The following is a 15,069-nucleotide window of genomic DNA, read 5'->3' on the forward strand; positions in this document are numbered from 1 at the left end:
TATATATATATATATATATATATATATATATATATATGCTGGATCTAGGCCTCACTTTATATATGTAGCAGATGCACAGATTGGTCTTCATGTGGGTCCCAAACAACTGGAGCAGGGGCTATCCCAAAAGCTTTTGCCTGCATGTGAGATATGTTCTTCTAGCTTGGCTGTCTTGCCTGGCCTCAGTGGGAGAGGATGTGCCTAGCATTGGTATGCCAGAGTGGGAGGATATTCAAGAGGGCCCATACCCATTCAGTGGTGAAGGAGATGGGGGAAGGAAGAAGGATTGTGGGAAGGGATGACTGGGAGGAGGGCAGTGAGTGGATGTAAAGTGAATACAACAAAAGCCACCACTACTATATCAATAAAAGTTATTGATGTTCTCCTACCTGAAAAAGAATCAATAAAATTACTCCTTATGATATCCTGCTATACTCATAAATCAGTGACTTAGTCATCATCAGAGGGGCTTCCTCTGGCAGCAGATCAGAACAAATATAGAGACACAAAGTCAGACATTATACAGAGAGAGTGAATCCAAATGGGAGTTCTTCACCAAATCTTTCCCCTTGGGGCTCAGAGAATCCTGTGGAAGAGGAAGTGAAAAGCTTGTAAGAGCCAGAGGGGATGGAGACTACCAGGAGAACAAGGCCCTCTCAGTCAACTGAGCAAGGCTCATAAGGGCTCACAGAGGCTGAAGCAACAAGCACAGGGCCTACACAAGTCGGCACCAGATCCTCAGTGCATATATTATAGCTATCAGCTTAGTATTTTTACGGGACTCCTGACTATGAGAACGGGTGTGTCTCTGACTCTTGTGCCTGCTCTCGGAACTCCTTTGTTCCTGTTGGGTTGCCATGACCAACTTCAGTGTTACAGTTTTTGCTTTATCTTATTTTATGTTGTCATGTGTGGTTGTTATATCTTAGAAGCCTGTTCTTTTCTGTGTAAGACAGAAAGGGAGTGGATCTGTAAGAAATGAGAGGTGAAAAGGACCTGGAAGGAGAAGAGGGAAGGGAAACTATCATCAGGGTATATTGTATGAGAAACAAATCCATTTTCAATAACAGGAAAAAAATGAGTAAGTGTAAAATTCTTAAATATTGATTTCTGAAATTGATCATAAGAAAACAACCTGTCTAGCTAACTATCTAAAGAATAACATGTAAAATGATTATCCTGGTTCTGTTAAGTACAAACTTCTTGTTGGGTTTTTACAAACCTGACCATGACCTCAATTTACTTGTGAGCATTTCACTTTAGGTTATAGTTTCAAGAATGCAGAAGTGAAAGAAAAGGAAACTGAGGAAGGGTTTAAGGGAGAAAATGCAAAGGGTCCTGGGTGCTATTGGACCAGTGGAGACTCTAGCTGTGGGATTTCCTTCAGAGAAACCAGGCAAATTCAGAAGTAAATCCTTAATGACTTCCCAATAAACATCCAATGAATGGCTGTTCTTTAAAAAGTATTCAATTCTATTTGGATGACTTTTAATTTTCTAACTTAACAACTTCACATAAAACCAAATAAATAAATTTAACAGCAACAGAGAACATGATAGCTAGTATATTAAAAAGAAACTAGGGATATCTTGTTATATTTATTTTCTTGTTGTTTTTATTTGAATTCATAGAAGATGATGTTGGATGATCCTTTTGTGTTTTAGGTTATAAAGCTCTTAAAGGAACAATCTGGCCTTGGTCACAGTGAGAAAAAAAATGACTCAGCCCAGAAAAATCAAAGTGTGCGATGGCTGTGGAATTCTTTGAAATCAGTTCTCTTCACCATGCAGAAACATAATAAAACCTCATCAAACTAACACTCTATTAAAGTCCATGGGATGTGATTAATCTAAATTTGACTCTCAGAAGCCTTCAAAAAAACCTTCAAAATTTCTACAGGCCTTCCTTAGCTTCTTTTTTCTGTAACACAGTAAACCAGATCCTTCTAAAGCATCCATCTTAGCGGATGGAGAAGACTATTCACCTAGCATACTCCAAGCCCTGGGTTCCATATTCAGGGTCCTTGTATTACCACATAAACCAAGCATGGTAGAGTACATCAGAAGATATAGGCAAGAGGACCACAAGTTCAGTGTCAATCTCAGCTGCATAATAGTGAGTTCAAGGTCATCCTAGGATACATGAGACCTCATCTCCAAAACATGTGTATAAGATTTTCTCAGCTCAGAAATAAGAATGATGTGACTTAACTTAATGATGTGATCATATATTTACATATATATATATTATATTTATATACATATAACTATATATATGTATTATTCTAATCTTACATTGTTTCTTTAAGTCTGGCAGTTAGGGATATAACTTAGTAGGTTAGAGTTAGGCACAAGGCCCTGGGTTCAAGACACAGAACCCCCTCACTAAAAATAACTCCAAACATTGAACCTGTTCCTTATCCTCTAGAAAGCCTCCTCTGATCGCTCCAGTGATCATGTGGCATCCTCTTAGATTTTCCTGCCAAAAGTTCCTCTTCTCTTTTTACATCTTCTGCACCTATGAAAACTTCCATTGTTATTTACTCTTTTCAAATACTTCCTGTCTCTTGCAGATCACTCCTTATGTCTGAACATAAAGCTCTCTACAGATGGTCATGTCCAACAGATATTTTAAAGTAATGGCATCATAGGCAGGAGTATGCCTCCCTCTCCCTCAGAACACAAGTCCATCTTAAATAAGCATTGGACCCTGTAAGCCAATAAACCTCCTAAGACAAAAAGGAGTGAGTGTTGCAGGTGGACTTAGGATAGACTAATCATGTGACTTTAAAGTAAGGTGATGACTGTGGATTAGATGGATGGCCTAAGTAAGCACAGGAAGCCATAAAAATGAAAGATGGAAGCAGAACAGGTCAGGATTCTGGGATATAAGAATGTACCCTGTTATTGCTGTTTTGAAAAACTGGGGAGGGAAGCCAGAAACCAAAGGTTAAAAAAAAAAGGCTACCTCTCAAAGATGGAAAAGAGAGGGATTTTTTTTCCCCAGTAGGCATGCCCAATATTTTGACACTGCCACAGGCATTGTCATCTACAAAATCCACGCTCAAGGATCAGTCATACAATTAAGTCACCAAGGAAATAACCAAAAATTCTATTCTGTTTTAAATATATTTCCAATTTTGTGTTGTGCCATCACATGCATAGCTGTCCTGGGCTTCCTGGAGCCCATGAGTTGGGCATACCTGAGAGCCTCCAGCAAAGAACAAAGCCTACTGAGGCTTTTATTTTAGCCCTATACTCTGCAGATGGCTGGCATCCAGAACTGTGAGATAATAAAACCTATGCTGCCTCGATGGCCGCTAAGATTTGCTAGGGTGGTGACCGGAAAGCAAGCCCGGATGGTAAGGAGGGGTACGGGAGTTTTCTACTGTGTCTGGGACGGAAGGTATAAGTGCAAGTTTGCAGAGCTAAAGGCTGTCAAAGCACACCCTTTATCATGAACATACATGGGGTAAATGATTCAGAAGTCTTTTCATATTCAGCAGGATGCGAATGAGTAGCCTTTTAAATAAGGAAGTACACCACTTTTATTTTTTACATTAGAAACATTCAACTCACACAGAGGAAAAAGCATTCCTCAAACCAAAAGCAAATATTTATCCTCCTTTACTGAGCGTATACAATATGATTATTTGAATTTTGAAAACAGATATATGAGTTGAATCTTGCTACATTTTGCTGGTTTTTTAAATTCTTGTTACTTTTTAAAAGGGAGAAATAAGAGAATTGGCCTTGTGGGAAAGTACTTTGAAATCCAGAGAAGATTTGGTATTTGGAAAAGGAGAATCATAATTACTGTATGGATTAAATGCCCCAGGTTGAAGCTGAAGCCCCGCATGCTGTTTTCCCTAAGTCCTGTTCTGCTTCAGGGCTTCACCAATTGATTTGTGGGGGCAGGCAAGGCCTATACATTAATAAGATGCTTTATCATTATAAAATGAACATATCACAAAATCCACCATTTTAGTTCTTTAAAAATGTACAGTCTGGGGGCTGGAAAGATGGCTCTGTGGTTAAGAGTACTTGCTGTTCTTACGGAGGACTCATTATTTGCTTCCCAGTGACCATATGACAAATGACAATAACAGTCACTCCAGTTCCAGGGTGTATAACCACCTCTTCTGGCCTCTGAGGGTAACACACACACACAGAGATGTGTACAAGAATTTACATAGGCTCTGAGGGTAAGAGAGAGAGAGAGAGAGAGAGAGAGAGAGAGAGAGAATTTGAATATACACATAAAAATTAATTAATGAGGTTTTTTTCAATATACAGCTCAGTGGTATATAGCACATCCCTGCATTGTACAATCATTGACATATCCAGTTCCAAAACACTTTCACTGCCACATGAGAAAAAGCCACCCATTAAGCAGTCGCTTCCATCCACCTTGCCCAGACTTTAGCAATAATTGTTAGCATTCTGGCATCTGCTTTTGGCTTCTGCGGACCTTCCTGTTACAGTTTATATAACTGGAATCATCATACACTACCACTTGTGTCTAGTTTCTTTCCCCGAGCAGAAGGTTTTCAAGATGTTTCAATGTCAGTGGAAGTATCTGGGCTTCTTACTCTTTCTTTCCCAAAAGAAACTCTATTCAATAGATAAACCGATTTTTTGCTTATTTGTCCATTGATGCATATATTTTGGCTACTTCCATCTTCTAGTTGTTATGGATAGTGTTGCTATGAGCATTTATATGCTAATTTTTACTGGAACGTCTGCGGTCCCTTGTAAAAGTATCTTTTATTTACCCGATGTAATTCTCATCTCTGAGGCCGACTGCTTCTGTCTGCTAACCTAGGCCTAGTCCTGGAAGCTTCTAGCATTCATAAAATCTAATCTGACCCCAGAATGTTCTTAGCTTCTGAGACTCACTACTGAATAAGTTCACTCTTTCTCGTTCTTTCTGATCTCTGGCTGGCTGGATGAACTCAGCTGCTCTGGTTCAAACTCCTCTCCACGATAATGGATTCAATCTGGCCTCTCTGGTCTTCTCCTGAATTGCTCTGCTTAGCCTTATACTAACTTTGGCAATCTGCTCTAATCTTCCACTTCCTTCTCTGACTCATTCTGTCTTTACCTGTGTCTAGCTTGTTCTCTCTTCAACCTGTCTCTGGAAATCTCTCCCTGTCAAACTGCCTCCCGCTTTTCTCTGAGATTTTCTCTCTTCCATATCTTCCCTTTCCTATCTCTTCTTGTTAGATAGTTGGGTATATCCTGTTCGAAATCTTTCTCTGATTTTTCCCTTTGTCTGCCACTCAATTAGACACTACTTTCAAACATGAGTGCTTCTTTCTAACAAACTAACTTGTTTGGGATTAAAGGTGAGTACTAAGAGCTGAGCCACGCCACAACTAAATAGGTTTTTCCAGGAAACACCACCTCTGTGTTCACAGTGTGATCAAATATCCTGCAACAGTCCATTCTTTTGTGCATATACCTAGGAGTGAAACTGATAGATCATATGGTACTCATGTGATTGAGTAAGGGTGGAACAGTTTTCCAAATGGTGATTGTACCATTTTAATTACAATAATAGTTTGTTCTGTCACCAATCACCTATCTCATGTAGATATCTCCTTACAATAGCCTCAAAAACCCTTTATTAAAGAAACACTCCTCCACAAATCTCTTGTGATACTGAACATGCCAAGAATACAAGGCCACTCAAGAATACTCATGGCACTTGTTACATTCAGTTGATGCTAACAGCCTTGGGAGAAGAAAGACTACCTCCTCAGTGTTCTTTTGCAACAAATTAAAACCATCCGGTGCTGGGGGTCTACCTGCCCCTCCTCTGTGCTGCTTACTTAATCACTGTGAACCTTGGCTAGTCAACAGACACCACCTTGAAGCTCCTGCTACTTGCTATGCTGTAATAAATCCCTTTATCTTTGACCTAATGCAATCACTTTACTTACTAGCTTGTAGGGAAGGTAAAATCCTCAATGCTTCAGTTCTTGATACCTATAAGCCCAGATCATGGATGGGTTTCTACATATGCTCTAGAAGGGTTTGTGAGCAAGCTTAAACCCCAAGGTCAAGACACAGAAATTTGGAATACCAAGGGCCTCTCCTCCCATTGATGGCCAACTACACCATTCTCTGCTACATGTGCAACTAGAGTCACAACTCTGGTTAGTTCATATTTTTGTTCCACCTACAGGGTTGCAGCCCCCTTCAGCTCCTTGGGTACTTTCTCTAGCTCCTTCATTAGAGGCCCTGTGTTCCATCCAATAGATGACTGTGAGCATCCACTTCTGTATTTGCCAGGCATTGGCATAGGCCTCAGTACAGGGGAATGCCAGGACCAGGAAGTGGGAGTGGGTGGGTTGGGGAGCAGGGTCGGGGGGAGGGTATAGGGGGCTTTGGAGATAGCATTTGAAATGTAAATGAAGAAAATATCTAATAAAAAATGCCTTAAAAAAGAAATTTTGTCTTTGAAAATATATCTCCATGAAGGGTTATTTATCTACTGGGACCTACTATTCCTGTAGATTTATTCCTATAGCTCATTCAAATTATTACTGGGCTTTAGCAGGTGGGGTGCTTTTGGGTTTTTCAAGACAGGGTTTCTCTGTGTAGCCTGGGCTGTTCTGGAAATCACCCTGTAGACCAGACTGGCTATGCACTCAGAGATCTGCTGGGATTAAAGGCATGTGCCACCACTGCCAGGCTGTTGGACATTTTAATGGTCACTGCTTGTTTTGTTTTTGTTGGTTCTGTGTATTGAATTTGACTGATATTTGTTTTTATTCTGGAATCTAGATCAATATCCTTGGTTCTAATACAGTATCTAGCCATTATTTGTATTCTACATTTTGAAAATTAGTTAGGTTCATGGAAATTTATTTTAAAAATACATTAATACAGTTTAAAAATAAAGTCTATGAGCAAAACATAAAAAGAAACACATAAATGATGGAAAGGTTAAGAATCTACAAAGTGGGCTGGAGAGCTGGCTCCACAGTTAAGAGCACTGGCTGCTCTTCTAGAAGACCTGGACTTAATTTCTAGCATTCACATAGTAGCTCACAACCAGTAACTCCAGTCCCAGGAGATCTGATGCCCTGTTTGAGCCTCTGGAAGCACTAGGTGTGAGAATGATGCACATGGAAACATCCAGATAAAACATCCATACACATGAAGTATAATAAAATATTTTTAAAACAATCTACCAAACCACACTATCTGGTGTTTTATTTTACTTCCTCACACCTTTCCTAGAACAAATGTTCACCTCTACCATTTCTTTATCCCTACAGTCTCCGGGGCATTTCCATCATTATCACTTAGTTTTGAATCTCTGTAATTCAAGGACTACAAGAAAGGGGGAGCCATGTTTTCATATAGATCTTCTCTATTATTGCTATGGATAGTCCCCTCCCATCTCTCTATTGTTTTTTTGTTCCTTCACAGCTTTCCTTGTCATGACATCTACTTAAGATATGCTTTCTACATTCTGTTCCCCTGGCCATTTCTGATTCCTGATAATAGAATTTGATCAGTCTAGCCTTTCTTATGCTGCAATCCAGATGTGATACGAGCTGTTTTTTTTTTACAGAGTTGTCTATTACTGAATAATGTGATCATCCTTTGGCTTAACCAGTTAATGTGATTATTAGTGAAGTCTATATTCAATTGGGCATGGAAGGGCTGTGAAAAACTTTTGAGTATAGTATACAATAGACTAGGCAGTCGCTTATATCTCTAGTATGGCAAACTCATCTCTTATGAAACTCTTGTGTGAATTGCAGGCTAAAGATAGTATGGATAGTTTTAGAGGAACAATGATGAGTTATAAGAGAGTTACTGAATAGATATAAATCCAATAGTATCAGAATACTTAAAAGCTTCATTTATTATCATATAATGTACTATTATCTTTAAGGAAACTATTATTTAAACAGATCTAGAAACTAAACAGATCTCTGCTGATTCCATTGCTCTTGAATTGCAATTCCTTTAGTAAAAAACACAATAACTATTTGAAAGTTCCAAGATTTAAATTAAGACAATGCCTGCATTTAATACATAATTAAGACCAAAGCCACTTTATACATTCATTCAGGGCTTCATTGGCTTCTCACAAAGAGACACTAGAAGAGGCAAATCTGAAGGTGGGATAAGACAGAGGAATCCTGCAAGGCGAGGATAGATGTGGAGAAAGATTGTGGGAGGGGGTGACTGGGAGGGAGGCAGTGAGCAGGATGTAAAGTGAACAAGTTAAAAAAAATGGAGTACTTGAGCTGCTGACTCTGAGCTGCTGACTCTGAGTGCATTACTCAGCTGGAGGTGGGTAGAGCTCAAGTGGATGGCCAAATGACCCACTCGCTCAATTCCACCGTAGCCTCCACTGAGCTACGGAATAAGAATTCTCAGTTTAACATGATCGGCAGGTGATTCGTGTGTATATTAATTTAAGATGCTTTGCTAAAAGGTATTTACAATCCACAAAGACTTAAAAGTTCCTGTGTAAGTAGGTTGGGGAAAAGGCCGAATGTTAGGAAGCTGGGAATTAATCTCACAGAGTGGTTTCAATTCCTTACTCCTTTTATTTAAAGATTTGTCTGGTGGGAAATAAGTTTTTAAAAATCAACTTTCTAGCCTGCATTTCCTCGAATCTTTGCAAAGGGTAAACTCCAAAGGACTCCTTCCCTTTTTATTGCAGGTAAAGCCCAATTTTAGTTAGATAAACTTCAAAGATACCGACTAGATCCCTCTGCTGATGTCGGGGGAAATCCCAAAACAGTGGAAAAACCCTGAGTCTTTGTAGAGTTTTCCACTTATCTTAGCACCTGTCATTGATCCTACACCCTGGAGAAGGGAGATAGGACCAAGGACATTAGACTCTTCACTCTGCTTCAGGAAGCTCGGTGGTCACTTCTCCACGGACAAATCTGAGGAAGAGAATAAAAACCACCAGCATGACCTTAGGTCTTAACATTTAGCAAACTCAGATGAGCTTCCTTGACTTTTCCCAGCATCCGTTCATCTATAGAAAAGGATTCTCCTTTTCCTAATATGTAGTCTGGTGGGCCCATCAACCTATGCTTATTGAGCCCCAGAAAGAGCCTGGAAGGCTGAAGAGAGCCATAGAGCCATTCCCATCTGAGGAAAGCATGCAAATGAGCCTCTGACCTCCTTTCGGTTGCCTCTGATTTCTACTGCCATCAGCTGGTTTACCGGTAGCACCAGGAAATGGAAAAGGGGGAATTTAGGGAGACAGGAATATATTTACCTTATTGTTTTATAATTAGTTCCTTGAAAAGATTACGTTGTTTCAAAGGGGAGAAATAAATGGCTTTAGGAGTTTGAGATAAACCCTAGTTTCCTCAGAGAAAACTTTCCTCTACTGTTTTTCCCAGAGACTCACAGAACAAAGTGAGTATTCACTTATTTAATGTTCATTCAACATATATTAAAATAATTCCTATGGAATAAAAATATCATCTAAAGCAATTGACTGTATTATAAAATTAATCAATTAAAATATATATAACTTTAAGTCTATGCTATATACATGTTTATAAAGCTTAGATGATCTAATTTATGTCTATTTCTTTTTTATTGATATATAATTATATGTGATAAACAGCTATTAAATATTTGCCATCAAATGGGAACTGTGCAAAGAACTGATATGGAAGCCCAGGAGATGGGAAAGCTTTCTGTCACCGTGGAACTTACATCCTAGGAGGGACAGATGAATAAACATACCATTTGGGGCCATTATGAGTTCTATAAAGAAAATTCAAACAGAAAATGGAGTCCAGAATGATTTGCATGTGGTAGGCTGATTAAACAGAAGAGTTTACACAGGACACATGTCTTCTGTGTTCTGAGCAGGCTTCTGTGTGTTGAAACCTGCCCCCCCCCCCAGCGTAGCTGCAGCCATTTTGTTCCATGTCTGCCAGTCATTTCATGTTGGTACTGATGCAGGAAAAATGGCTTGGCTCAGAGCAGCGTCAGATTGACCACATACCCTATTATGGTCTGAGGTTTGTTAATCTTAAGAAATACCACTACCAGAAGCTTCACTTAGGACCAATCAGAATACAGATCAGTTAGAACTGTTCTGTTTTGCTAGCCAAAATAGCTGACCACTGGGCATCACTTCCTGCACCTGCAGATAAGCAGATTGTGGATTTTGCCTTTATAAACTGGTCCCGAGAAAGATTCAGGGCTCCAGTCAGCTCCCAAGTCTGGTGCAGCCCTGATCAATCAGTCTTGGGTTGTGGGTTCAATAAAGCAGCCCTGTTTGATTGACATTAGTGTCTGAGTGGTTTGTGCAGTGATTTCCAAACCTGAACAATGAGAAGGGAACAGTCACATGTCTCTGGAATTCTATACTGAAGGACCTGAGATAAAAATCGTCTCAGTGTGCTGAAGAAGCAATAAGGTTAGTAGCAGGTAAGTGTGCATCTTCCTAGAACTCACAGTGAAAGGCATAACTCCAGTATGCTAGTGTGACAGGGTAAAGGTTTCTCCATCTTGTCTCAGCTGAAGCCATCTTTGTTTTCCACCTCCTTCCCTGAAAAGTCCTATGAGAAAGCACCCAGTCCTGTTCTAGAAACTCTGGGTCGAAATTCCCCAGCTAACTGCATATTTTTGGTTCTTGTTAAACTGCTTGTTTGCTTCTCCTTGCAACTGCCAACCAGAATGTAGTTTTTCTGTGTTGTCTTATAAAACTCCCTATAATATATATTAAGGGCCGTCCTGTGAGAAGCGTTTCTTTCTAGACAGTTGCCAGCCTGCTTAATACAGATTCTCAGTTTGAACTTTGGTCATGCTGAGCGGCCTCTGGGATTTTAGTTATAACACTAGTATGGAATCTTATTTGGAAATAAGGTGGCTGTAGATGCAATTAGTTAATATGAGGTAGGAAGTAGGGTGGTGTCTTAGGGTTTTACTGCTGTGAACAGACACCATGATCAAGGCAAGTCTTATAAAGAAAACATTTAATTGGGGCTGGCTTACAGGTTCAGAGGTTCAGTCCATTATCATCAAGGTGGGAACATGGCAGCATCCAGGCAGGCATGGTCCAGGAGGAGCTAAGAGTTCTAGATTTTCATTTGAAAGCTGCTAGCAGAATACTGGCTTCCAGGCAGCTAGGATGAGGATCTTAAAGCCTGTGCCCACAGTAATACACCTGCTTCACACCTTCTAATAGTGCCACTGCCTGGGGCAAGTATATATGAACCATCACAGGTTGATACAACTGGTGTCTTTACTAAAGAAGAATGTGAACACAGAGACTTATACAGGAAAACCATCATGCAAAAGTGAAAGCAGAGGTCAGGTACTGCTTATTCCCAGAATGTCAAAGGTGGCCAGCAGATGCACTCATAAACATTTGCCTGCCTTTGTCTCTCTGCCTCTCCACCTCTCTGGAGACCTCTCTGACTCTCTGCCTCTCCTCCTCTGCCTCTCCAGCTCTGCCTTCCTGCCTCCCTGCCTCCCTGCCTCCATGCCTCCCTGGCTCCCTCCCTCCCTGCCTCCCTGACCCCCTCCCTGCCTCCCTGCCCCCCTTCCTGCCTCCCTGCCTCTCTGCCCCTACTCCTGACCCCTGAGTGCTAGAATTATGGGCATTTCCCACTATGCCTGGACACCTTATTTTTTGATTCAGGGTCTCTCAGTCAACCTGAAAAGCACTGATTCAGCTAGACTGGCTGGCAAACAATCCCTAGGGGTCCTCTAATATCCACTTCCGGAGACTTGGGATTACAAGTTCACTGCTACAGTAACTGTCTTCCTTGCTTGCTTGCTTGCTTTATTTCCCTTCCTTCTTCCCTTCCTCCCTCCTTCCCTCTCTTCCTTCCTTTCTTTCTGGAAATGCCGTATTTATTACTATAAAAGCCAGCTTTCCTCCCAATTTTGAAATCTTTGACATATTTGTCCATGTATATACTGAATTTGAGTCATTTCCCCTCTCTTTTCTCCCTCCCTCTCCTGCTGAAACTTTTCTTCTTCCCAACAAGTCCCTTCTACTTCCATGTCTTTTTTTCTGCTATAACCCAGTGAATTTAATTATGAAATGCTGGTACAAGCATGGCTGGGAAGTTATTTAATGGAGCAAGGGCAACTTGTCATTGACTAAAGTGCTAAAGAAAATGACAGCTTCTCAGCAACCAGTAACTACACTGCCATTGCCTCAGGGAGACATATAGCTTTGTGGGCCCCTCTCCAGTTCGTGATAAAATGTTGATAGGCCCAAACATGTCCTTCTTGAGTACAAATAACCACAGCTGCAATGAGTTCATGAGTGCAGTGTATGTATGTAGCATGTGTCTAGAAGACATACTCAGAGTTGTATATCTCCTCATACTCTGGTCCTTACATTCTTTTCTCTCTTCCTTACCCAATGTTCTCAGAACCTTGGAGGGTGTGATATAGATGTCTCATTTAGACCAAGCACTCCAGCATCACCTACTCTTGGTACTTTGGCTAGTGATGAGAACCTCCACTAACTGCCATTTATGACATCTAGAAGCTTTCTGATAAAAGCCAAACCCAGTACTAAAATAAGTAGAATTTAGAAAGTAGTTTAACACAACTATTTACCAAAACAATGGTAGTATATTTTTTCCTAGTGCCGATGATATTCCCAATCTTTGAAAGGAGGGGAATCTTGTCATTTACTGTGGGAAAAGCATGACATCAAAAGAGCCCTTTAAAATGGAGTACTAAAGCCATGTGTGGAGGAAGACTGGGAATCGACTGGTGTACCTGTTGATCATGCTAATATATGATATGCAGAACAATTGCTGAGAAGTAGAGCTTAAGTGTTCTCACCATAAACAATGATTATGCAAGGTGATGAAGATACATTAATCAGTTTGAACTGATCATTTCATGGTGAATAAGTTATATAAAACGCATTACTTCCTTTGCGGCTAATATATTGTATCAATTATACTATACTGTATTACTACCAAAGGGAAGAATCACACATTCATATGTCATCAACTGTATTTTTAATACATTTTAGGGGCTACGCATGATGGTACACACCTTTACTCCCTACAATCGTGGGAAGCAGCAGCAGAGGCAGTGGATTTCTGTGAATTTGAGACCTACCTGGTCTACATAAAAAGTTCCAGAACAACAAGGGCTACTTATCTCAAGAAAAGAAAAAGTTCACTACTGGGACAAAAGGATACTGGACGCACAAACAGTTTAAGAATGTTTGATTTAGGGCTGGTGAGATGGCTCAGTGGGTAAGAGCACCCGACTGCTCTTCTGAAGGTCTGGAGTTCAAATCCCAGCAACCACATGGTGGCTCATAACCATCCATAACAAGATCTGACGCCCTCTTCTGGAGTGTCTGAAGACAGCTACAGTGTACTTACATATAATAAATAAATAAATCTTTAAAAAAAAAAAAGAATGTTTGATTTAGTCTAGGCTTCAGATAGGAGAATCTAAGCATTCTAAGGTCTAGCTACATTGGAGGATGGAACATCTAGGCAGGCTATTTCAAACACTAAGGAATCACTTCTTAGTGTATATTTTTGATTAAGACAAATAAAAAAGTGACTAGCCATCCTCAGACTATGTATTAAAAACAATTTAAAGTAAACTGCGAAACGGTTCACCAATGTGAATGAATGTAACTAGTCCCCCTCCCCTTCAAAAATGTATCCCCTCTTCTTACCTCCACCACCTCAACTTGAGACTAGAAATTCAAAAGATTTTGTAGGTGGCTGCAATATTTCATTAAAGAATAGACTCTTTGAGAGTGAGATATCATGGGTTTATAAGATCCATTACTCATTAATGCATCAAAACAGTCTCAAAAAATGCAGATGATTAAACTATGACATATTAATGGCAACATTCACACCAGTTTCAGAGGTGATAAAAGTATGCAAATTCACGTCTTAAGTAAACTAAGATACAACACACCACTGAAATGGAAATACTTTGAAGTACATTATAGATAATGCAAAAACCGCACACATATACAAATAAAATGTAGTAAAGAATATTGATCTGCTGTTCTTTACTTAGGAACTCGGAAGAATTCTCATTCCTACAGTCCTGCCACAAGATGGCGAAAGTTCCAAGGAAACTCTGAGAGAGGCTGTGAGGAAGTGAGGGCTAAGTCCAGTAGCACGGTCTGTGGGAACAAGACAATGGGATTGTGTTTTGAGAGCCTTCAGTGGCTTATTTCAGTTGATCATGATGAACAGAGAGCAAATACTTTAGAGAGATGTAAAGATGCATGTGGAATGCTTCCTTCTTTACAAAAGGTGTATGAACACACTCATAAGGTTGGGGGAGACACACATAGCATGGATTCTGTCCGTCAAAGCTGTTTAATATGTTCCGGACCGTTCTTCAGGCCCAGGCAGGCAGCTTGGTTGGTAAGTGGCTCACAACAAGACTAAGCTTGCCGCCAAGGCTGCCTTACTGCTACCAGGCAACTCACTGGTTTTTTAGTGCAAGGTATGCCGCAGGGAAAAAATCATGAGATGTGAGCTCTGAATACGTCTATGAGACAAGTGAGGCAAAAGGACCAAATTACCTATGAGTCACACTGGCTCTATGCGGAGTTTATTAAGAGGCCTGGACTCCACAGATCCAAAGAAGCTAAACAAGAAGGCCTAAGGGAGGAAGCTAGATTCTCACTTAGAAGGGGGAATGAAATAGTCATAAGAAGCAGGTGGAAGGAGGGAACTGGGAGGGAGGGGAATGGGGGTTGGTTCTGAATCAGATGTGGGGAAGGTGAGGAACGATGGCTAGATGGCCGTGATGGAGGTCTGCAACTGGCGGGGGTGAGGAGGTGGGGGGGGGCGTCTCCAGGACTAGACAGGGACCTGGGATAGGGGAGGCACCTGGAAATCAATGGGGGTGACCTTTGCTGTGCCTCACAGCATTGGATAAGTGGAGCCTGGGGAGGCCACCTCCTGTGGTGTGGCAGGGGCCCCAGTGGATCAGTGGAGACACTAGCCTGCCCACAGGACTTTTGGCCCAGGGTTTATCCTGTCTTCAGGGATACAGGCATGGAGTATGGGGCAGAAACTGAGGGAGTAGTCAACCA

Source organism: Mus pahari, chromosome X (assembly GCF_900095145.1).
Source record: "Mus pahari chromosome X, PAHARI_EIJ_v1.1, whole genome shotgun sequence".
In the NCBI taxonomy this organism is placed as follows: Eukaryota; Metazoa; Chordata; class Mammalia; order Rodentia; family Muridae; genus Mus; species Mus pahari.